This window comes from Scleropages formosus, chromosome 1 (genome assembly GCF_900964775.1).
Source record: "Scleropages formosus chromosome 1, fSclFor1.1, whole genome shotgun sequence".
In the NCBI taxonomy this organism is placed as follows: Eukaryota; Metazoa; Chordata; class Actinopteri; order Osteoglossiformes; family Osteoglossidae; genus Scleropages; species Scleropages formosus.
The window spans coordinates 43,180,591-43,204,061 of NC_041806.1; the positions used below are offsets into that span (position 1 = coordinate 43,180,591).

The window sequence follows — 23,471 nt, forward strand, 5'->3', positions numbered from 1 at the left end:
ACTGTACCCACAACAGCATCTTTATTTAGTTATTAATATTGTAGTAAACAGTAGGGCAATATTCACAGAACAAGAGATACATTTACAGCGTCACATAATAATATGGAAAAGGTTTCAAAAGGGTAAAGGGTTACTGATTTGTTTAACATGAATTATGAATGCATCACAACACAAGATTATTAACAAGAGCATCTTCATTGTATGATGACAGTGATAGTCCCTTATGGACATCAACTGGACTGCTTAGTTTTATTATAGGTTTGACTATAATGAAGGGCTCATCATTGCCTTCTTTTTATTGCTTAATCCATGCTGCTTTTTTTTATTTATATATGGCTGTGTGACTTAGAAATGGATTCTCTTTTTTTTTTTTTGTATTTTTTTTTTTTTTTTTTTCCCAGAAGTTCTGTTTAACAGTAACATTTCTGAAAATGTAACCAACAACCCATGTGGCATCCCCTAGTGCGTGCCTGACTTTATATTGATTTGTTACTGCGTATTGCATATTTGGCCATACAGGCACCTGAGATGTTATTTTTGCCCAATACCTGTGAGCCTTCACGAGTTAAAGTAATGTCACTGTTATGGATCATATTTCACCTTCAAGAGCTTATTGTAGACTGGAGTATGACATATTGTTGATTACTGGCAAGTGTGTACTGTAAATAGAATATTGTGGCCATATTATTTTACTGTGTGTGTGTGAGCATGTGTAGTTATTATTAGGCTTTGTTGTTTAAGCAGACAGATTTTGGGTGTGTCCAGTGTCATCGTTCAGTGTGAAACAACCACTTTTCTTTTCTAATTGGGGTCAATCAAGGTGGCAGACCCCTGTATCCTGTAGGGACCACATCCTTCCCTTTGGCCCGGCCTTGAGGAGAGCGTTCACCGGTCCCTTCTTCTGCTCGCCGTGCAGCTCAGATGTTTTCAAGTACAGTAGGCTGCATTTGTTCAAATGAAAAGATCCTCCATTCCATTCAAAGATGCCAAATTTGAATTTGATCCCAAATTCAAAGATCCTCCGTTTTTCCAAGGTGATGCTCAGGGAGAAGAGGGGAGCACGTGTGTCTATCCACATATTCCTCAGATAAACACAGATGCGCTAAATAAATCCATGACTCTTTTCCCATAATGATGAAAATAGTTTTATCACTGTGGACCTTTATTACTATGCAGAGGAAACTAGACCGTCCTTATTCCGTTGGTATGAAATGGAAGGTTTTTCGCAGAAGTGTTTCTGGATATCGTTGTCGTGGAGGAGCTGGCCACGTTTGGAAGTTGACGCGGTGTGTTTTGTGATATGCTTTGATTAAATTTGGCCCTGGATTTCCAAAGGCAGTCTACTCTGATGACGGCACAACCCGTTTTTCCATGTGGTGACCTCTCCAGTTGGACACGCGTGTCCGAATTTTTTGCAGAGTCCGCAAATGAGCTCAACATATACCGCTTTGTCGCTCAAGACTCTTACTTCTGTCTGAGGGGTTTACTCTTCCAGTTCCCCTGTACAATTAACACCACTTTTTCCTGGTTACTTATTCATTGTCACGCTGTGCTTCTTTTTGCCTCTCCAAACAAGCCTTTTCGAAAGTTGCTCTTTATCTGCTGTGGCTTCGTAATGCTGGTGTGTGTTTGTGGCAGATGTTATTACTTATTTGGGTGGTTTTCCTTCCTTTGAGGAAGCACATCATACACACTAAGAGGTCGTTGGCCTGTGGATTTCCTATCCAAAAATCTCAATGTCATTGTAACATGGTCACCGGTTTCTGTAAAGCACATGACTCTTTTCTCGAAACTCGAGTACTCGCATGGGTCTGTTGGGTTTAACATGAGGCTTTAGCTGCACGTTGCACTCGTAAGAACCATGTAAGCCTCCCACAGAATGTTTAATCTTTAAGAGAACCTCTTAGCCAGCACAGGATTGGCAAAATGGTTGTAAATGACACGTCTTAATTTCTCCTTATCGTGGTAAAGTCATAATGATGGTCAGCCTTGTTAAAAACATGCTCATTACGTAAAAGGGATGCTCGGTTGGATGAGTCATAATAACAAACATTATTTAATTATCAAGTTGGGACAAGTAACAAAGTTGGGACCGAAATGAAGTTGATAATTTTTTACCCTTCCATTGAAAAGAACCTATGCCTGGTGCTTCAAATTAATCTGACTTCAAGAATGAATACGACTTGAAAAGATTAATGCATATTTCCATGTTTTTCTTCATTATTAAAGTGGGTCATTTAAATTGGTGCACATCGTGCTACACTGTAGAGTTTCCTATTTTTGTTTAATGATTGCTAGTTTGACAAATGCTCGCAAATTGCCCTGCACCTAGTCCTTTATTCCAGAGCATTGTTCGCATCTGAGCAAGTTCGTTACGTGCTGGTTGCCATCAGGAGATCCTCGGTTGTTGAGTAAGATTGCCATTGTTCCGTCAAGGTTATGGAATGGTTTAGCAAAGACTGACGTTTCGGCCTCTCTTGACATTTGATGGACTGCCTGTGCACCTGTCATGCTCCTGTAGATTGCCAGTGGTGACCGATGTGCCATTCATCGAATAGCTCTTTTGTATGGATAACTTACAGCATGTCAAGAAGGTGGCAGCTGCCTTAGTAGAGAAGTTTGTCTGTGTGACTAGCACTGTGTCTTGAAATAATGTGGGCTCTACTGTTGGGCTCATGGTGACCACACCCCGAAAATCAGTGATGCCTCTGAAAAATGTACTCCTCATAGTCTGTCGAGAGTTTTCTGAACATCATATACTGCACTGGATAAGCAAATGATTTGTCTCCCATGGTGGTTTACATGTAGTGAACACATGGTGAATTTATCACTTCAGGTTATTGTTTTTGAGCTTTGCTGTTGTCAGTCCGAGATGCTGAACTCTTAACGTACACCTTGTTTGTGTCTTTGGAAACCAAACCCTGGGAAGATGGTTGCTTTTCAGTGACACTTTTTTTTTTTTTTTTTTTTTTCCCCTCTTCTTTTTCACTGAGAGTTGCGAGCCCTTGCCTTACTGCTTCAAAGCCTGGCAGAGCACCTCCTGCCTGCTGTCTGGATCTCTGTCTGATTCCCACAGTTACCTGGCAGCTCTTTTCTGTTCCTCCAAGCCCATCCCTGAATGGGGCTCAGCTGCCGAGCGCTGACGTTGTTGGCCTCTGCTTATTGTCCAGGCTCAGCGTGGCATGCTCTTCTTTTCACTGTTTCTCTTTAATGGGGACAGGACAGAACCTGACAGACATGGTCAGATGGGTCCCACTGTCCAAGACCCCCTGTGGAGTGTCTCTCCTGATCTCCACCAGCCACAAATGGGGTGAGTCGCGTCTTCGGAAGAAATTGAACGCGATGATGATTCCGGATGCTCCGCATGGGGCCGCGCACCTGTGAGGTAGTCTCACACCTCAGTTTTGGCTGCCCGGAAGGCTTTCAGAAGAGCCCGTGGAGTTAGGGTCAGGGCCTTTATAGTGGGTTGTGCTTCAGTTCCGCTTGACTTCTCGACCTTTGTCTCATGTCTCCTATGCCGCCTGCTCCCCTCCCACTCAAAAATCTCTCTGCTTTTTTTCTTTTTCAATTTGAAACCCAGTCACAGTTGCTCTCTGTTCTTTTTTTTTTATATTACAAAAAAAAACTTAGTTTTATTTTGTAGGGGTCAGTTCATTTGGCATGACCATTTGGAGACCAGCAGTGTTCATGCAAGTCTATCACCCCCTAGTAATTGTGTATAACTTCACTGAGTACTATCACTAACTTTTGTTCCCCTAATCCAAAAATTTACTGTAGCCCATTGCTAGGAACTATGCAAGGTTTAGATTAAATATTTGTGATAAAACAATTGCAGAAATTCATACTAATTTAGAGTCATCAGAAATATTATAGCTGGCAAACCTCAAGGCGGAAGAGGATATGAAACTGAATTGGAGGTCGGATGGCTACCGATGGGGTGGAGTGAAACCCTGTGACCCTTACAGGTTAAAGGAGCTAAAAATATGTCTGGTTTGAAAGTGCACTCCAGTTATTAGTGCATCTAAACCACATTGAGACTAGCGTGGTCTCAGAGCAGCTTCCGACTGTGTCCTCTGGATTTCAGCCTCGATACTCCAGGCATCGGTGTCTCTGGTACGCGTACGCAAAGGGTCACGAGCAGTGTGGAATTTCATAAGTGATGCTCCTGCTTTCCAGAAGCAGCTCTCCGGCATCTGCGCTTCACTGGTCTGAAGCCACATTCACACGCTCTTTATTTTCAGCGTGAATCCTGATACCCTGATGCACTAACCAGCCTCTACTGCGCACTGAAATGGTTGAGGATCCTTGTTTCCACTCTGTGAATTTTAATTTCCAATACCTTCAGAGAGGACTCAAAATGGGCCTGAGCTTGATTGTTTTTTTCAAGTGTCAACCTTGGTATTATCGTGCTTTTCAACCATAGGGTTCCATCGGGGAAACAATGGCTTTGAGCAGGGACCAAGTGGGCAGTGAAGCACATTGGAATGCCTTCAGTAGGAATATTCCCAAGGACCTGAGAGGATGGGGCCAAACAGGTTAGCACAGGGTCCCACACGCATACATTCTTGGAAACAATAGCATCCACTTTCTGGCTTTCCCCCCGCTGTGGTCATGGGATGAGTTCTTTAGCGTTGATCTCCTGTAGCGTTTGAAAGACTATAAAGGCAGTAGATTTCCCTACCTGTGACTGGGGCTCACTGCTCTCTCTGTGTCAGTCACAGGTCTTTGTGAACACCAGGTCAAATCTGGTTGATTATGTAATCCAAACCGTTAAATTAATTGATTTTCCCCCCCTCTCCAACCACACTTGCAGTCCTGGATCGGTATGTTCCCCTAGCCACCGCTGATGTAATCGCATTATAATTGTTAGCTTTGAGCCACGTAGCTGGAGTGTGGGTTCTCCAAGTTCGGGGGTCCTTACAAAGCATCTCCTTGTCAAAGGGACCTTGCAGGGAGCTGTGGCTACATGAGTGTCTGCACTGATACTCTGAATAGTTCCACGAACTGCTTTTCGCAGGCCACTAAATATTTAGCTGTGTTCGGCTCCAGGCGCCTGGAAGACCTGAAGCGCTTAGGCGCTGATGCCTGAAATTGGAGGTTATTGGTGGGACGCGCCGCTTTTTCGTTTCCGAAGTTCGCTTAAAGTCTGCGTTTATGGGGTCTTTGTAACATGGAAAGAGAATATTATACATTTTATAAAAATTCTGTAACGAGGCTGTAGGGAATCAGCTAATGGGTGGAGAAACTTCCGCAATATGCTTGTCGGTCTTTGTCGGTATGAGATGAAATGGACTGTGAAACTGGTATGTTTGCATGAGAGATTGTGAGGAGAAGGCTGAAGCTTTAGGGTGACGGCTGTCGGGGGAATATTCCTTTGGAGGAATCCAATTAGCCTCAGCGGTTGGTTTCCGCTGCGTTCTCTGAGCGGAGGTCAGACCGTGTATCACACCCTCTTTTCTTTGCTTTCTCCCAAAACACCGTTCTCATCCAACCTCGGAACCGGAGCTGGAAGTTGTTTAGCAATTGGCTCGTAGAGGTGTTTTGAGATGAATATATTCGAGATAAAGAGAAACCTTGAGGATTCCTATACCTTGAGTTGAAGGAAACCTTTGTTGTTCCAGTCCCTCTACCATTCTGGAGGCAGTAATGGATAAAGATTAGGATCATCACTGTGGTTACAGTTGATCTCCAACAAGCTGGAATGGCATGGGTGGTTTTCCAAAGCAGCCTTCCATACAGACAGGTCACACAGTCCAGAGTTCAAGTTATGGACTGAATGACCTGAATGTAATGCAAAGTCCAGAAACACAGTAGTCCATCACATCTTTAAGCAATACATAATAGATGATGAACTGAATGAAGTCTCCTTGGACAAAGGCATGGGATGCATAAATAAGTAAAAGTAACTGCATAAATTGCAGGGAGGTGATGGTACATCGTTCCTTGTCATACTAGATGAGACATATGTTAAAGGTGTATTGTTTAGTATCAAGATTGTTAGTTATAGTTCTGTTGTTTTACTTTTTCTGTGTTTTTTGGCCTTTTTTTTTATAATGGAGTAATATATGCATTTTGTCAGTTTTTGTATAGTACAGTGCAAGATAGGCAAGGTCTATATTTAAAAGTCTATAAATATCACTAACCTCCAGCTGAAATATCCTCACCGCTGTTTAACTACCGAGATGCTAATGGCTGGTTCCTATAGCAGGACTCGGCCATATGCCTCCGTCGGAGCCGGCAGATTGCCTCGGCCTCGTTCCCAACAGCTGCGCGAGGACGCGGCGGGGGAAGAAGCGGTCGTTTTTCTTTTTCTTTTTTTTTCCCTATGCAAAATTAGAGGGAAAAAAAAATACAGATTCATTGAAATATTGACAGCTTTTTCACTGTATTATCAAAATTAGCATGCTGAATACCAATGGTGCATTTTTGGAATGACCTGAATGTTAATTACAAGTTGCTGAATGGGCCATTCTTTTTCGCCAAGGTCCTGCGAAACCGAAAAGCATTCGGTGACAATGGTTTCAGATGGACTCTGTCAAAATCCTGACAAAAAGATTGGGGGGAAAAACTTTTTCATATTATATACCTGACTTTGAAATTAAACGATGTGACACATAATATCGTCGGAACCAGGCACCATATTTCTTACTGACTCGCTCAGTCTGTCAATCAGTGGTTGCATTTGATTTACAAAGATGTTTTTTCATTTACAGAACTATTGTGATTACATTCAAGTTACTTTTTAGAATGGCTGGCTAAAAAAATGTAGTACTGCTGTGTGCGGAATAGAAAAAGTGAAAGGGGTGAAATTTATAAATGAAAGTGAAAATAAGTGCAGCATGAAAATATAACACTACTGTGTTTATATAATTCTATATTAGTATTTTATCATGAATATTGTGTAAAATTAATGGGAAAATATGGCAAAGCCCTTTTATATAACGTAGCATGTTGATTGTTTCTGTATCCTTATGGTTTATGTAATGCAGTGTAAGCAGGTTTGTGACTTACGGTGAGGTCGTCCAAATGGAACCCCATCGGACGTGGAGCTCTACCCGTAGTTGGCAGCTTGTTTTGTGAAATGTGTGGACTTGCACTGCTAGTCATGCCTGAACACTGTCCCATTGTCCAGACCTCATTTCACTTGTGCCTTTCCATTCTGAGCATTGTGTGAATGTCTCCTGAGTGTCTTCCTGACCACTGAAGATGGTCACCATCGGTCTTGGAAGTCACCATTGTTTCAGGTAAGCTTAGTATTTGTATTAGTAGAGTTAAAAATAATAAAGTTGAGCATTAGAGCCACTTAGGGAAACCCCGCCGAGATCCGGCTGGTGGAATTTCTCACTCTGTAGTGTCTTGGGCTGGAAGGGCAGTACGATGGACCCTACCCTATTTCCGAGATTCTGCGGTGAGCAATGCATGATGGGGAATCAGTATGTCAACAGTTACCTGTGATGAGCTGGATTTTTTTTAACTTCCTATTTATCATCAGAAGCAGTATGAATAGCTGTTCTACATTTATGAATGTTGTTTTAAAGGTAGCATACGGTTAGGCTTTGATTAGCAAATAGTTTGCTGTCCATGCAGTTGCATGAGCAAAGTAAGACTTGTTGTTGTTGTTAATATAAAAAAGGAGAATTTATTCTGTTTCTGCACTTTCTCTTTTCTTGAATGCATTTCTGTATTTTCAGTGCTAATGACACTGAGAGGTGAAGACATATTTGTTGTTTATGCTTGACATAGTTGCTTTGGTATAGAGCAGAACAGATGTTAAATATCAGTGTGTGTATTTTCAGAGAAACAAGTCATTTATTTCCTGTCTCTTTCTTCCAAAGAAGCCCATACATTTTTAATTTGTAGTCTGACTGTTGTTTGTGGGGCTATGTGTGTGTATGCTTTTCACTTCCGTTCCAACGCCCTTCTCAGTGATCTCAGTTTACCCATGTGTTTCGATGGTGACACTGTCTCTCATCCCCTGGAAACACTGTGGTGGAGATAAGGTGGTAGTGATCCACCCCCCGCTTTGGGCTTTCCGCCATATTCCGCAGCAATGCTGATGCAGCCCTTGGAGCCCAATCGAGGGAGAGGGTGCTCGCCTTGGGGTCCGAGCCCTGGCACAGGAGACCGGCTGGCTGAATTCTCCACCCGCTTCTGCAAGATGTTGGCAGAACAACTGTCTCTACCTTCTCGAATGTGAAGGTGAATGTGAGCGAGGTGCTAAGCCTCCACTGAAGTTAATTCCCATTTGTAAGGGTGATCAAGAAATCGGGATATCTAGGGTTAGAACAAATCAGCACCAGTGAAAGTTCAGAATATGTGCTTGTATGCTATAAGCAGTAGATGGGGGCTGGTAAACTGCAGTGTTTGGTGCATTGCGCCGAGTCTTGACTGCTTGCTCTTTTCATCAGGGCTGATGTTAGCTTATATGACTCATCCCTGCATCTGAGAGTGTTGGCCCAGAGAAGAGGAAGAACACATCGCGCTATACCACACCCCAGCCTAGCCTGACATCCCTTATGAAGTTGCCCAGAATGATGTTCTCCTGTATCCTATCAATGGCCAGATGCTGCTCCCCGGTGCTCCATTTCTCAAAGTTCGTCTGAGGGGGTGATTTTTATCTGGCTGCTCACGGGACACCGATTGTGTCAGGTCTTGTTTCAGCAAATAACATGAAATGTCAAGGAGCTTATTTCCAAGGAAAAAAATATGTAGATGTTACCCAGTCAGACGTAGAGTAAATTTAATACATGTATTGATGTTGTGCAAAGATCCCTTCCAGTCTCAACTCCAAACAGTGTTGAATGCACTTATTGTCTTCTCACAGCTGTGATTTTGGACAAAAGCATTAGCCACATGAACAGACGTAAATGCAAATGCAATGAACACCTTTTTGGCTTGCTAAGCATCATGTACCCATGCCCCATCCCCTGTGGTGGCCCTGAGTTCAACCTTGCCTTTCATCTCTATGGGTCACTCTAATGAAAGATGTTGGTTCCTCTACAGGAACCAAGGGGGACGCGGGTGGCACAGCGGGTTTTGGCCAGGACCTGCTCTTCGGTGGGTCTGGGGTTCAAGTCCCGCTTGGGGTGCCTTGCGACGGACTGGTATCCCGTCCTAGTGTGTGTGTGGGGGGGGTTCCTCTTCAGAGTTCTGGATCTCTTTTGAAGATAACCAAAGGGTACCTCTTCCTTCTTGTGACACTTTTTTTGTGATTACCTTCTACTTTCTGCAACTCACAGCCTGCATCTAGTTGGAGACCTAAGCTGCTCTGGTCATCTGACAGGAGAAGAGCTGAAAATCAGTACCATAGGATGAATACCTCCAGCACAAAAGTTTGCACTACGCAAATGTTGTGTGTACAGTGTAGATGTGCGAACTTATTTGTCTGTTGCAAATGGGCTGTGTCTTAGGGTTTGTTGCAGACTGAAGGTTTTATTCCTCTGTTTTGCACTGAAGGCCTCTAAGCATCATAGAATGTTCCAGAGTCAGTATTGCAGTTGGCAAAGGATGGGTGATCTGAAACTGCACTGATGCTAATATTTTGTATTCTCTAGTGAGTGGAAGATTTTAGTAAATTTTGTTTATCAGCGACAGTGATGGGTCATCCTGATCCTCAGAGGTTATAGGGCTGGTTGCTTTTTGTTCCAGCTGATCTCTTAATTACTCCACCTTGACTGGTATTTTGAATGCATTGCTAAATTTAAATTAAAGCGATTGCTTTTGGCTGGGCACTTGGTATTGTTTTCACAGGAGTATGTATGTTAATGGTGAATTTTTTTTTTTTTTTTTTTTTTTTGCCCTCCAGCAAAAATTAATAACAATAATCATTTAATTATGACTTGGTATGAGCCTTTGAGGAATTAAGTATTTAAGGATTTATAGACTTAAACTAAACAAATGAAAGACTTTCTGCTCATTTTACAGATGGGTCTTTACTGTTCTCAGAAAAAAATGGTTTGATTTAACATGTTTGAGCGAGCGCAGTCGGCTCGGTGTATCTTGAATCGTGCGATGAGCTCCATGAAAATCCCATATGAGGCTGAGCAATTAAGTGCTTGGATGGAATAAACCCCAACATACCCTGTGGTTCAGGAGGGCCAGAACTTCCCACCTTTGCTCTAAGAGAAATGGATCCACATTCTGTTTTTTCTTTTTTTTTTTTCTTTTTTTTGCCCCCCTCCCCCGGATCAACAAAACCCAGGTGCCGCAAAGTCTACAATGGAGAGCAGCTCCTTCTGGTCCTGTAGACAGCAGGCATTCAAGGGGGAAACGCCCTTTCTCTGTCTTGCTCTCTCTCTGTTTCTCCCGAGCGTCACAGGGCTGCCTTTGTGAAGTGCCAGCAGGCCCTGTGTGCAGGGGGGACCCTCGGTGTCACGCCAGCTTTGTCCTCCCAGCAGCCAGCGTTGGGGGACTGCTGGATTTACCCAGTAAATAGCAGCAGAATGACTATGCCTGTTGTGCCCTAGCAGTCATGTGATCTCCCATGTAGCTGAAATGCCCTCCCCCATGCCTCTTGTTCCATTCTCTCGTACTGGGAGGGGTGCGCCTGAAAAGGGGGACGCAGCCCTGCCCCGGCCCCGCTTTCTAAGCGCAAAGCCTGCTGGGAGTTCTTTGCACGGGCTGCACTGGGGCAAGGCCTGCGAGTGGTCTGGGGTGTGTGGGACGATGGCTGACTGGCAGTTTGATGCCGCCGGGGGAAGAAAATCACATGTTTTCCCCTACTTACAGAGGAGAAGCCAGTGCGTTTCCATCCCTCCGCTGTTTCATCCAAAAATAAAACTCCGCCGCTGCTCTGCTAACCTTTAATTTCTACTCTCTCTTTCTGTCTCCCTGCAGAGCGGTCGCAAAGGAAGTGTTCTGCACCGTTGCAGACGGTTCGCATTTTGACCTTTGGAGCGACGTGGGTCGTTTGAGATTCTGCCGAGTTTTATCTGCATGGGATTGAACTGTGTTAATACGCGTTTTTTTTTTTCTTTTTTCAAACCCGTCCCCCGTTACCTTAAGGATTTCCCTTTAAGATAGACTTGGGGATTAGGGAAAGCCGGCCGATTCCACGGTTCGAGTAAATTTTAAAAAAAAAAAAATACAGGAGAATTTTGAAGAGGACGCGAGAGGCTTGACCTGCGCGATCGTGTCTGACGTACATCTATATTTGTCGGAGCGCAGCACCGTGAAAAGTTCTCCAATTCAGGTTGCAGAAATTGTTTGGCCGCTTCTGCAGCGGCGAATTATTCTCCCTGGCGAAGCTGAATGACGTCAGCGTTCCTGTCTGTGCGTTTGTATTTATGCAACGAGTTCGGTGACGACGTGTCCCGTTTACAGCCTGCAAGACGATGGCTTTTGAGGAGCAGGAACCTGTATGTTTCGCACCATCTTCTTTTGAGTGTTTCTGAGGCGTTCTGGAAATTGTCGCTTGTGATGCCTTTGCGCAGACGGGTTTTGTTCCACATGGAGCAGAGAAGTGTTTGAAATAATGTACGAATTCTGTACAGAAATTGTTTCCAATGGTGTCCCTTCTTTTCGGTGAATGTATTGCCTCCGCCTTGTCATCGGTCACAGCCGGTCCAGTCAAATATCTTCCAAATTGAATTAATTTGCCAATATAACTTTTTTTTTTAATTTCTATTTCATTGTTTTAAAAAAAAAAAAAAAAAAGAAATCTTCCATCACTAAAAATAGGCAGCTGATTGAAAAATATGTGGAATCCTTACAGGCAGCACAGAATGGACAGAAGCAAAGGATTTATCTTTTTGCAGATTAACAATAAATCAAGAAATGTCAGAAACAATGGCACATCGAAGTGACTGCGTGTCGCTGCTCCCTCAGCAGGATTATAGCATGCACTTTATCAGTGTTTTTACAAGGTTGTAATGCATGGAGTAAGCTTTACACACACACACACACACACACACGCTGTCTGGAACCGCTTGTCCCGAGCGGGGTCGCGGTGAGCCAGACCCTAACCCAGCAACACGGGGCGTAGGGCTGTGGGGGAGAGGGGGAAAAACCCAAGGCACCCCAAGCGGGAGTCGAACCCCAGACCCACCACCCACCAGAGAGCAGGCACAGGCTAAACCCACTGCAGCACCGCACCCCCCCCCAATAAGCTTTGGTTACTCTGTAATTAAGTTGTTTTAAGTTGCCTTTACAGTTTCAGGCTTGCTGTCTTTATACTTGTCTAAATATCTATTCAGATTCCTTACAAGTGTAGCCTGAGCCATGTGAGACTTACGACGTATCTCAAGCAGCTGTAGTGAGATCATCTGGCTGATTTACTTCTCCCTAAATATGTTTTTAAATTTTCATTCACCAGCTCTGATTCAGTTTTTAAATCTGGAAAGCTTCCTCTGGGGGGCTGTCACATTTGGGGCACCAGCGAAGCAGTACGAATGTGAGTTCACTAATACTGAGCAGGAATGAAGGAAGCATATGGTTGTAATTTAATTAATTTTTTTTTTTTTGTTCTATTTTGACATATCCGTTCAGTAATGTGTCCTGTGAGGGGTCACAGCTGATATTTTTTCTTTTTTTTTTCTTTTTTTTTTTTTTTTTTATTCGCACAAAAAAAAAAAAAATTGGGTGGAAATTTAATTATTTCTTGTGATGCCCCAGTGCTGAAATCTACAGTCCTACTAGTCTGGATAGGTTATGGGCTGGCAGTATATTTAAAAAAAAATAAATAAATAAATAAATAAAAATATTGAGTGTTGTGACCCCATTACCTTAGCAAGAGAATCCACATTTTTAGGTCATGGGAGTTATTTCATCATCGTGGCTTTTATTTATTTCCTCTGCTCCGTGTCTTGATTTTTCTCAGCCACCTGTTGCTGGCGAAGTGGCAGTTATTGAGGTTACAGTGCGAGATGAACCCGGCCAATTTTTAGAAGGCAATTGCAGCCGGTAACGGGGAAGGGAAAACTGCGCAAAGTGTAAATGGTATCGGCACAACCCGCATTTGACATTCATGTTTTATTGAGAAGTGCGATGAATAATTGAGTTTTCTTCTTTTTGTTCTCCTCCTCTTCCTACAGGGCCTCTGCTTTAGCTGTGTACCGAGCAATGTGGAGCAAATAAAGGTCCTGACGCACTGAAACTAGAGGTGAGCACCGTCCCTCCCCTGAAAACGCATTTCCGCATGGCCACCCAAGGGGGCACGACTCAAGGGAGACCTGCTTGCAGCAGCCACCAGGGATGAGCCATCTACGACTGTGCTGTCGTAGGCAATCTGCCGTGTGACAGAGCGATATTGATTCCCGTCGGGGAAAAAAAACTTCATAAAAGAAGATGTGCAGTTGTTGTCAGTGAATGTCTGGATTTCAGGTCTACGGTTTATTTAAATTCAGGGAGTCTTTTGTTTTTTGCTCTTTAATCTAAAGGCTTTGCAGTTTAGACGTCGGCCACCGTACCGGCGGCTCCCGAGGCTTTGTCATGTGCGACTTGCTGCCGTTTCGCCCGCACGGAAACACGCTCCCTGCAGTAATGTCCCAGCCCGAGGTTTGAGGACGGCTGCTCTCGGGAGCTCTGGGCGAAGAGCGCAGAGGAGGGGGTTGAGCTGCAGCGAGCGCTTTCTCTAGGCCTCTACGGGAGCCTTTGTTCTCCTTCGTTTCACGTCGTTCCTCCAAGACAAAGAAAAAAAAGCCCCTTCACCCGGAAGTTCAACAGTGGGTGTAATCATCATCATCATCAGTGTGAAATGTGTCACTTTAGTCATCATAGCATGAGCAAGTGAAAACCAAATGAAAAAGTGCTTTTGCTGGGGCGTTCTACCTGCGTGCTTGTTTATCACAAATATACAGCGAACTCTGCGACACCCTCCTTTTCGCACGGGCCTGGTTTCGTGCGGATGTGGACGGTTACGCGCTTGTGCCGGCGAACGGAAATGTCAGCTTCAGAGCCGATGCGGACCCGAGCCGAGCTGGGATGCCAGCTGGCTTGCGAGTCTTTTTCGCACCCTGCAGGAGGTGGGCGAGCAACGTCGCTTCGCCCGTCGGCCTCGAACCGTTTCGCGCCCGCGTGCGGAACGGTTTTCGTCGCAGCGGCTACGGCGCGTGCTTAACGCCGGAGGAGGCCTTCTTTCGAGACCTCCTATGAAATGGCCGTCGGCCTGCAGTAAGAGCTTAAAAAAAGCCGACAGGAAAACCGGCAGATGAAGATAGTAAGCCCACGTGTCGCAGCTCATCGCTGTCTTTTACCTCCTTTTTTCACGTCGCTGCGCCCGTTGAATTTTGACAACCCGTTTCTGCCCGTGTTTTACGTTCCGCTTGCAGTTGCGCCGCTTGCCTCTTCCCGAAACTTCCCCTTCCGGTTTGAGGTCGTTGCGGATTCCGCTGCTCTGTTCCCCGGGAAAATGGAATGCGTTGTGGGAAGCACACTGGAGCAGTGTACAATATGCTATAAATGGAAAGGAATTTTTTTCGGCGAATTCTTCAAGAGTGGCAAAATGGAAATCCGCCTTTGCAACAAGGGCTCTTTGCAGGAGTGCGCAGCTTCTCCCCCCCCCCATGTGCATTACTTTTAATTAGAGTCGCTCCTGTGTCTTTAGCTGCGCTTTACCGTTTTAGCAGACTGGTTGATCCAAAGCAATGTATATGGCTTACCATTTTTAAAAGTTTAAGAAAGTCCAGTTATAAAGCTTGATAAAGGGAGAGCTGGTAGCATAGTGGGTAGAGTGGCTGCCTTTGGACTCCAAAGTGACAGGTTCAAATCCTACCACCAGCTGTAGTACCCTTGAGCAAGGTATTTACCCTAAATTGCTTCACTAAAATTACCCAGCTCTATGAATGGATAAATAATTGTAGGTAGACTAACATTGTAAGTCGCTTTGGAGAAATGCATTGAATAAGCGTAAAGATGTTTACACCTTTGTTCTGCTCTAGATCTTTTAATGTGATATGTTGAGGTGCACAGTGTTTGAGTTTATGGTTCATGGATTTGTGGCCTCATTGCTCACCCCATGGTGCAGTGACCCGGATGCTGGCCAGTGCCAGTCGAGTCTAGGCTTCCACGTAGCCGTCATGACTAATGGTAGGTCAGTGGTATCTCGTCATGGTCTTAGTTTTGCCGTACTGAATCGATTTAAACCCGTCCCAGTGCTGTGTCTTCTTATGGCTGGCCTGCCCACTCTTTCGTGGTCATGTCATCTGGAGGGAAGGAAGGCCGCAAGACATATAAAGATGAATCATTAATTCCGTTCACCTTCCGCTGCCGTCTAAATGTCTTTTAAACACCTTCAGAGACGTTCACATAGATGAATCATACCGAAATCAGTTTTGTTTGGATAATGCGCAGAGACTGTGTGACTCGATGCTGTAAATTAAGGCGTAAAATCGAGCCTAAAATGCCTTGTGCAGCAATATACTGTTTACTGTGAAACCAGGAGGAATGGTGTGCGTGTGTGCGTGCGTGTGTGTGTGCACGCGCACTGTGGTCCCTTCAAAGTGAATAGAACGCTAAGATTTGCTATGATTCCATGAGGCAAAAATCACTTCACAGCTCAACTATTTTGCACTTAAAAGTGCTTTTCTCTCATGCAAAGGCAGAGATTTGGTGCCACCGGGAGTTACGACTTTCCGATTAAAGGAGACGCGGCAAATGCCCGCCCCGGCCTCTCTCAACTGCGGCGTGTTTTGTTGACATCTGTTTGCATTTTCTCCCCTCAGCATGCTTTCCTCCCCACATGCTGTTTTAATAAGAGCAGTTTATTCTAGAGTGTGAGAGCCCTGCCCCCATCCACCCACGTGCACCTCCTCCATCAGGCAGTCCCTCGCGTTGACCCGCGGCAGCCATGAGTGTACGCATCCGGAATTGTCTGTGTGTTTGTTTGTAGAAATGGTCCGGGCCAAATCCATACCGCTTTGATGAGTTCTGAACGCTGATCTCGGTGGACCAGAGTGTCAGGCCGTGATCTGGGGATTGTTTTAGTGAGCTTGCTTTTTTCTCCCTCCCGTCAACTCTGTCCTCTCCCTTCTTCTCCAGTTCCAGAGGTCTTTGTGTCTGTGTCAGTGGATTGCTTTTCAGCCCTTGGGCAGCTTCTGCCGCTGTGTTGCTAGTATTGGATGTGATGAGGCTGAGGGGCACCTACGCATGTCAGCTGGGGGGAAGGGGGGCACCTGCGTGCGTTGGCAGCGGAGCACCATTGAGTCGGGAACATCAAAGTACCGAATGAGCATTCAGAAGATCTCAGATGAAGCTTCACAGCAACAGGAGCACTACAGTCCCTGGAGCGCTCACCGTGTTAAACGCAGTAACCTGATATCTCCCCGGTCCTGCCACACTTCATTAACCATTGCTCGTGTGCCATTGTCGAACCTTGAGGCGCTGATGTTGAGTTGACGGAATGACTTCTCTTTGAGCCAACGTGGAGGGTTCCTGCCAGATTTGGAGCCCAGCTGCTTCTGGAGTAAGGGGGTCGGGTGGTAACTAGGTGAAAGGGACTTGGCCTATAGGTTCTCAATGAAGTTCATGTTCAGTTTATACTCTTTATAAACTTGTACTACTGCACTTTTCACAGTGGATTCCAAGGGCAGTCTCTTGTAGGGGAATGGGAAAAAGTTATTTCTGTTTGTTTCACTAAGGGATCATCATAGTATGGAACATATACCACACTGTCATGGCAACTGCTGCCAGAGTTCGGTGGTTACCATGGTATTGTGCTTCTCCATATGATATGTTGAGAAGCACTGGCCTCGTCGGCGAGTGAGAGTCTGGGAGAGACAGAAAGAGATGGCAAGCTGTCTTAGGGAGGCTGACATCTCCAGAACAATCCAGCCACAGCGAACCGTAACCGTAACGTTGCTTGTAGGCGTACGCCGGTGTGCTATGGTAAGATCTAGAGAAGGTCTTATTTGACAGCTTGCGGCCGCAAGCTACGAAACTTTCCATAAAAGAGCCTCCCTGTCCACAGTGATGCTAAGTAGCCTGGCACTCTTTTTCTGCGAGTTCGTGTGTGAGGGGAAGAGCTGTCGTTTCAGAAGCTTCTCAGAGTGCACTTCTCACAAGGGCTGAATAGAATGTGCCCATTACTGCGGAGGATCTCGCCGGTCTCGTTTTATTGGTCAGCGTGAAAGAGGCGTCTGAATTGCGGACAATGGCTGCTGCCTGGTGCTATTGTTGCGCTCGGAGTTACTGCGCACCCCGGTGAGAGTCCTGACAGGTATATTGTAGGGAAGATTCTAAACTGACCTTAAACTGGCCCAAGCGGACTAATGACTTTCCGCATTGATGGGCGTATTATGAACTTGGGAGAACGGTGACAATTGCTTCATTCACTCCCAGGTCCCTGCGTGTCTTGTGAACTCACCCGATTCACTGGTGGGGCACCAAATTAGTCCCGGCTGGAACTCTGGGCTAGACAGCTGTCCACCCAACGCTCATGTGAGCCTACTTAGAGACTCGACCATCCAGCCGTAACATCAGGACAGAGGGATCACCGACTTAAAACCGTGACCTGTTTTCTCCGTCATCCTGTTTTCTCGAACTTCAGACACGTGATGCAGCAAAGCAAAATTTCTGTCGACATTATCGGCGATGGGGAAATTCCAGTGAGTGGCAGAAGTATAATGACTCCTTCAGCAAGATGCTATACACTGCTTTTGTTGGTTTATCACAGCAACAAAAAAATGTGGGCGATATCTGGTATTGTCTAAAACGTTCTTCACGTTTTTTTTTGACATTTGTTGTATGTTTTGCCCTTTTTTGAGTTCAGTATGGACAGTTGCTTATTTTGGGCAGTAATGATAAGCTTTTTGTGTTCGGACACTATCATTAAATCTGACTTTCATCTTAGTTACCTGTAATTCAGATGCTAGCAGAATGAATCAAACCCAAGATGGATTGAATTTGTCTTTGTTGATGAGCCTCTGTTTTAACCATTCTAGTGCATGTAGAGGAAAATAACGGTTTGTTGTTGAACTGCACTGTAAACAAAGGATTAGCAGTTCCACAGCTCTGTAGCACCTGCCCAGGGCAGTCTAAAAGACCTTTCTGTGTTTAGTTGAGTTTACCTGCATGAGCAGCCATCCACTTATGTCTCCAAGGACAAAGGTTTCCACCTTTAATGGAAAAGAAGTTGGATGTTGCTCTTCTGCATAGTTGGGAACTCTTCCAGGATAAGCAGCGGTACATGTGTAAGGTAAGTCTAGTAGGCCAGTACATACCTGGACAGGTTTAGTGGAGATGTCCTTTGAATTTCAGCCAACAAGGCAACCATCAGTGTCCTCCCGTATGTTCACTTCATAGCCAATAAGGCTCAGACATTGGGCTAACAATCCCCGTGGGACTTGTCAGTTCCCGATCAGTCTGGTTGCTGGGATTTACTCGGAAGTAAGTGTCAGTTCTCTTTGAGTCCAAATTCGGTACTACTGCTCTTGTAAGGAGTGGTCTGACAGGCTTTAGAAGCTGTTGCAGCAGTTTATATTTATATGAAGTACAAATTGCGGCGTAATGGGTGAACCCGAAGACTTCTCTTTGGCTTCTTCAAGTTGTTTCATAGACGTTTTCTGTGTGTATGAAATGTAAACAAGCAGCTGCTGGATGTGCCTAATTATTTGGTCTACCCATCTTCTCTAGTTTTCAGATTAAACCATCATGAACTTGGTTTCATCTTGCAAAAATACCTTGCGATGTGCGGTGGAGCAGCATTCTGCCCAGGGTGTTACCTTCCTTGTCTCGCACTTTGGGCTAGAAACTCTATAAAGGCTTTTTCATTATTAAAAATTATTAAACATTTGTATGTTTGTCAAGGACTTACAAGATTAAGGGAGAAGTGAGTCAAGGTAAATGCAGAGAGATGCTTCGGCAGTTATGACTGAGTTACAAAGGAGCTCTCCATCTAGGTTTAATGACCTTTTAGGCCTCTTAATTTTATTTATTTTTTTTTAATCCAAATGAGCCAATACTAAGGATAGTTGATTTCCATGGTAATGTATTTGCATTCGTAAAATTGGATGACTGCTAAAGCATTCTTCCAAATTCTGCTGTTTTAAAAAAAAAAAAAAAAAATTCTGAAAGATGCCACACACAGTTTCTCAGATGTGGCGTCCATGAAGCGCTGTGTCGCTCTGTGCCTGACCGAGGTAATTGGGGAGACTGCTCATGGTGTTAATGGGACACGGCTTTGCCTCCTGTTTCCTTCAGCGACAACAGCCTGGATGTTATGGGTATCATATGGACAATACAAATTTTTGGATGTAGCAGCTGGTCCGAATTAGTGCCGGTGCAGGCCTGTCCCATCCATGTGCCACTGTGACCAGGGTTTACTCTGCCAGTATTTCTTTAAAAAGGCCTTTGTTGGGACAACACTGGTGCCTAACACCATGCAGACGCCCGAGGGAGGTACAGCTGTCATGTGGAGCGAGTCGCTCCTCTCTTCATGCATCTCCGCCCCACCCCCATCCCCCGACACGATGGGCTAAGACATGTCCTTCTGGGCACATTTGCCAATTAAACACAAGTGTGCTTTGTGTGGGGAATTAGCCCTGATCCACTAGCGCAGCACAAGAGCAACAGCAGGATTAGATGGTCTGGAGTGTCTGTACTGTTGCTGCTGTGTGTGTCTGTCTGTCTGTCTGTCTGTCTACGGCAGCAAATGCATTCGACTTCAATCCATATACTGTTGATTAAACAGGATTATAGAGTGGAAGCGTGACTCATTGCTTACGCTCTCCGCTTTAAGTGCAGGATTTAAGGTTTTTTTTTTCTCAGAAAGAAAAGAAATCCACCATATTTAACACTGCGCTGGTGTCCTGATGTTGTCAGAAATATGAACACACACACACACACACACACACACACACACACACACATATTTTCGGAACCGCTTGTCCCATACAGGGACGCGGGGAACCGGAGCCTACCCGGCAACACAGGGCGTAAGGCCGGAGGGGGAGGGGACACCCAGGACGGGACGCCAGTCCGTCGCAAGCCACCCCAAGCGGGACTCGAACCCCAGACCTACTGAAGAGCAGGACCTGGTCCAACCCACTGCGCCACCGCGCCCCCCAGAAATATGAACATTGTTGACATATTAAATAGAAATATAAATCAGGTGAAATATTCCTTTTCTGGCAATTTTATGCATCATTTTTAGCCATGCTTTTTATTTTCTGCCGCTCTAGGTTACAACCTAATTTAATTTGCTCTCAGTGAAAGAGCAGGGGAAATAATTTAGGTTCACTGTATTGGTTTTTCCTATCTGAGACCTTCTGAAAATAGCACTCTGCTTAAAAGCAGTGGGACTTCATGGGTCGTTGGGAAAGGACAGGGATCACAAAGTCATCTTTGTAGTTATATTATGTAAGTCACCTTTTGTAATGAACGTGGAATCCTTTAATACTGAATACGTCAGTATAAGCCGAGAATAGGGCTGCGGTCACGATCCGAGTTGGGGCAACAAATATTTCCGATGGAAGACCAAAATGATGACTTGGACACGTATGTCAAGGAAATGTTTAACATTTGTGTGCTCTAAGTAAAAGGTTACTTTGGGCACCTTATTAATTTAGCTAACATACAGTAAAAGTGATGTTGCTTTATATGTTGGATAGAAACAGTACAGAAGTGACGCACTTGTACATCTTGTCAGAACTCTTTCCCTTTTTGCTCTGAAGGATGCGAAGCATTGATCGGTGGCGCAGACCTCTCTCCCGGGACTGAAAAGAGACCCCCCCCCATAGGTCAGCAAGGTCACGTCTGCGCAGGGCAGCTGTGTGACTGATCTCGACAGCAGCATGGAGCTGCAGCTGTCGCTGCTCCTTTTGTCATAACCTCAAGCCCCCATACCTCCCCACAGCACAGGCCGTTTATTGAACATATCCGTTCCTCTCTCTGCGGCTGGTAAGTGGGGGGGTAGGGGAGGAAGGTTTGGAGGCAGAACCAAACCAACAGCCATACAGGTGCTAGTTATCATGTTCAAGGCGCAGGTCAGCGTGGAAGAGGCACTCGGGCGAACCCGTTCTTGTCCCGTTGAGCTCGACCCAACAGATCTTGGGAAACTTGCCATTGGCTAATTGGGTACAACCGAAATCAAGAGAATAATTTAATCTGAAAGTCTTTTTTGATATTTGAAGATTTAAGTCTTGGGATGTTGTTGTGCACTGACCTCTGGACAGACATTTGTCTTTGCCAGCTTTTTTTTTTTTTTTTTTTTTTTTTACTTCTCTTTCCATTAAAATAAATTGACTGCATTTGGCTTCTTTCGTCATTAAATTGCAAGGTATTGGAAATCTGACTTGAATTCAATCCTCCGTAATGGGTTCCTCTTGTTTCACTTAGACAAACTGGTACATTGTGAGTCTGATGGAATTTCTCCTTGCTTCCTTTATATTCTGAAGATGACAGAATGGTTTACTTTAGTGGGTGTGGGTATCTTTCTTTTTGTTTGGTTTTATGAGTCCTTTACTTTCCATGACAACCCAAGGTTTTTGATTAATTCTTCTTTTCAGAAATGTATGTTATGGGATGGCAAAAAGCCTAAAATGTCAATGAAGGTATTCAACAAATTTGCTTTGCGGAAAGGGTTTGTTTGTTTTGCACAAACTGTTAGGGCCATTTATATTCTGGCAAGGTTTGACCTGTGTTCATCATCTGGTGTCTCCTCTGTAGTAAGAGGAGCAGAGTAACACACACTTGTACTGCAAGGAGGTTAAGGGAACGTCTTGTCAAATGTTGGCTTGACCAGGGTCACGTCACCAGAACACGGCACTGCAGCTCTGGAAATTTATATGTAATTGTTCTGGGCTTTCTGGGTTGCACTGTTGTGGAATCCATGTTGTCAGGGCATGAAATTTCAATGTCTTCAGCCACCTTAAAGAGGTGGAGTCTCAGTAAGAACTAAACTCTGATGTTGAATCATTCGTCAGGCATATTCGGCCTGCTAATGAAACGTTACCAAAGAAGTAATTGTATTTTTAGATCTTCTCCTCCAATGTCTTTTTTTAGTGTTTGGACGTGAAGGCACTGAATTTTGTTTTAGGTGAGGCAAGTTGAGCTCTACTGGAGTGAAGTTGGTTTGTTTTTGTAGTTTTAGTATTTATTCATTAAGCAGATGCTTTTCTAAAAAGCGATGTAAATTCTCCTGCCGGCGTCATACTTGAGGGATCTGAAGAATCGGGGTATGGCTTGAGTGTGCTGGAGAAGCAGAGGCATAAGTCCATTGTTACTCCGAAACTCTTTACTGATGAATCAGATGTAATGAGTCAACTGTTCGCTTTGATAGACACTTCCCAACAGGGTGGATGGACCCGCTGGGAGATGGAGGACCTCAGTTTTGGAAAAATAAGTTGTAGTTTTCCTCGTGAATGTAATAAAGGTGTGATCCATGCCCAGGAGTCAATTTAAATGTTTAATTTACTTTTTGGCAAGCAAAGTACTGATATCGAATTCATTATAAATGACCGTTATTAAGAGCCAAGGAGAAAACTGAGGTTTTGGTGGCCAGCGCTGAAATAAAGGTAGCGAGAACACAGGATCTCGTGGATTCAGTATCTTTGTAGCTGTAATGTTCTGCTTACAACCTGGAGAACACAGTATGCCACTTGAGTGGTTCACAGCAGCATGTAGACTATCAGACAGCATTGCTTCTCATTTACATTTATGCACTTAGCAGACACTTTTCTACAAAGTGACTTCTAATGAACTCTGTGTAGTGTTATGAGCCCACACACCTTATTCACCAAGGTGACATACGCTGCTAGATACACTAGTTACAATGGGTCACTCATCCATACATCAGTGGAACACACTCTCTGTCACTCACACACTACAGGGGAACTTGAACAGCATGTCTTTGGACTGTGGGAGGAAACCAGAGCACCCAAAGGAAACCCACACAGACACGGGGAGAACATGCAAACTCCACGCAGACTGAGCAGGGATCGAAACCCATTTTCTCTCGCACCACCCAGGCGCTGTGAGACAACAGCGCTACTCGCTGTGCCACCGTGCCACCCTCATGCTTTCCATTGGTACCTCATGGAAACAAATGAGCTGAAAGGCAGAATAAGCCTTGTTAAAACAATGATTCATTTCATCTTGGTTTCACTAAAGCTGGGGGCATCACCACTGACAGAGTGTTAGTGTCTTTTTTCAGCAAGCAGCATAAGAAGCATTTGACTGCAGTACTATGAATAATGGATCTCGCGGTGTGTCGGACTGCACCACGGGATAGGGTCATGCATGAGCTTGGTGGTATTTACAGTTCCCACTAATCTATCGCCGCTGGTAGCCTGTGGCACAACCCTCCGAAACCAGCACTTCAGAACATCCCAGCCTTAAAAGTAAAGAGTGCCACTGGGGGAACCACGTACTTCTTTTTACCCCGTGAAATTCGGTAACCTGGCAACAGAGCTAAAAGTGACAGATGTCGGAGCGCTAGTTGGTGACGGCAGGGCGGGGGCCCCAAGCAAAGGTTCGCTTCTGCAGCAGAACTGGGGGAGGTTTCTTTTTCTTACTGCTACTAGTTAGAGCTGTGGTGG

At 44.8% G+C, this 23,471-nt stretch overlaps 1 protein-coding gene across 3 annotated transcripts in view; it reads left to right on the top strand.

Moving 5' to 3' along the window:
- The window catches only part of fynb (FYN proto-oncogene, Src family tyrosine kinase b), a 46,895-nt gene that overhangs the window by 921 nt on the left and 22,503 nt on the right, over positions 1-23,471 (top strand). For all 3 annotated transcript variants that reach the window (XM_018743703.2, XM_018743705.2, XM_018743706.2), the window contains exon 2: positions 13,032-13,099. The gene's annotated coding sequence lies outside the window, so the exon portion shown is untranslated. The remainder of the gene's footprint in view (positions 1-13,031; positions 13,100-23,471) is intronic.